The following is a 2,359-nucleotide window of genomic DNA, read 5'->3' as shown; positions in this document are numbered from 1 at the left end:
CAATAAATTTTATATATAACTCTATCCTTCAGGTTCCTCAGTAATCAAGTAATCAATACTTTTTGTCTAAACAAGCTCAGAATGTGAACATCGAATGCATTTTGTATTATTGATTCTAAAAATTGAGATATTATTTAAATAACTTAAAACTCCCATTAAATTAAATTTTATTTTAATAAAATTTTGCAAGACTGATCATAAACAAAGAATAAACATCTTAAACTGTATTTTATGAATATATCATATTTTTGTCCCGTTGGAAAATTGCTGTTTCTGAAAAATCACTTTTTTTAAACACGTGTAGAACTGTCAAATAAAATAATCTTTAATTTGGAAAAGAATATAAACTTAAGCAGGTATTTTTATTACTTTTTAATTTTTTTAAACATCCCCAAAGAACCAAGTTTACCTTAAGAAAATATTTATTTTTATTTTGCTTTATTTTTTTAACATATTATGCATTATAATGTTGTATTTTGTATTTTTGTTTTGGCGCCAAAGTTACAATAATATTTTCATAAATATGTTAATCTTCTCCTATCTTCATGATCAGCTTTTCAATCACTAACATACAGGGTGGCCCAGGAAGCATTATGGTCGGGAGAAGGATAAAGTGTTATTGGGTAAAGGTAGCCTGCGACATATAAACTTACCGGTAGTATAATAGACCAAATATTATAGACCTTAGAGCTTAGAAGTAATTTTAATTTTTTATTACAAACTTTCACATTTTCTGTTCAGAAACAGTTTATATGGGGGGAACCATTTTTTTCTTTCAAAGGATGGCTTAGCACCCCCCTGGAAACCCAATTCGCCATACGCCTCTGACTATGTTGTCCCAAAACATATCATAGCTATATGAACTTTCTCAGATTTGGAAAGAAATCAAAAACATAGAAAAAATGTTCTGGACCGAATTTCATGCTATCGTGTACATCATATATCTATGAAAAATGTTATAGTTTTTGTATAAATTAAGCCTTTAATTTAAAAAGTTGATTTTCAAATTGTATTATTTAGACTACATTTTTGTTCTATGTTTTATATGATTGTGAATGTTGTTTTAAAAAAACATTGAAAAAATAAAATATTTCTAAAATTTTACCGTATTCATTACTAACAAAATATTACTAGTATTTTCAGAAATATATATATATATATATATATAAATATGCCCGATTTACAACGGTACTTTTAAAGCATTGTCTGATCAAGTATGAATAAGATATCAATGTTTTTGTCTCTCTAAGCTGTAAATTTTCATTTGCGGTGTCTCTTTATTATAAGAGGCAATGGAGAAACTCAAAGAAAGAAGCACTTTTGGAGTCAGAAAGACGGGTTGTAGCTTCCACATTTTTGATCAGAGTAAGGTTTCAAGGATGGGAGGATTTTTGGTAATTACAGTTTCGCTAAACACTAAAGGGTTTCGTAATAAATGTCCTCATAATACATACCTAGTTAAAACTAAAAAATATATATATAAACACAAAAATAAATACATTAGATATATATATTTATATGTATTTGAGTGAAAAGATTTATTATTAGAGAAGATAGGTGCTTGATATCATTAGCTCCACACTGAGTTTTCTCAACGCTTTTCAGAGTTTTAAAGTTATATTGAATTTTTTTATACAGATTTTATAATTTCCGACCTTTTTTTATGTTTTACAAGTTCCGACCTTCTTTTATGTTTTACAAGTTCCAACCTTCTTTTATGTTTTACAAGTTACGACCTTCTTCAGGTTTGTAAATATTAATTTTTTTCTAAATTTGCCTTATCAACAGTTATTTTAACACTGGGTTCCATGATGTCCTGATTCAATCTCAAAACATCTGATTTTGAAGTAGATTTGTGGTCTCCGTTTGTGGTGTATTTCAGAGAAATTTTTAAATTCCTATAACTTTGCAACCTGACGTTGTAAATCTTTGAAATTTTCAACTTTGATTATTTGATCTATTAAAATTTACAATTTGAAATATCAAAGGTCTACTACATTGGGTTGCAAAGACAGAAGGATTAGAGTTTGGGGAAAGAACTCGTTAACACCTTTGTGTGTAAAACGCCCCTCATATTTACAGAATGTATTATTGTGTTTCTGTCAATGAAATTGTTTATCTGAACTAAATAAATATATATATAGTTTTATTACCGGCTGAACCGATCCGGTCCAATTTTTTTGTGGGACCTATCATGACCCCAGGGAAGGTTTATAGATGGTCAGAATCCAATTTCAAAAAGTCGATTAATTCGAGATTTTATTTCTGCTTATTGATAATTTAAAAGAACAACAATTAAAAGTTAAAACCGAAGATGGCCGCCTAGTAAAAGATTTATCAAAGCGAAGAAAAAACGTTG

The sequence above is a fragment of the Eurytemora carolleeae genome, unplaced genomic scaffold, assembly GCF_000591075.1.
Source record: "Eurytemora carolleeae unplaced genomic scaffold, Eaff_2.0 scaffold823, whole genome shotgun sequence".
NCBI classification, from domain to species: domain Eukaryota; kingdom Metazoa; phylum Arthropoda; class Copepoda; order Calanoida; family Temoridae; genus Eurytemora; species Eurytemora carolleeae.
The sequence above is the reverse complement of the archived record's forward strand: the minus strand, read 5'-3'. Positions refer to the sequence as shown.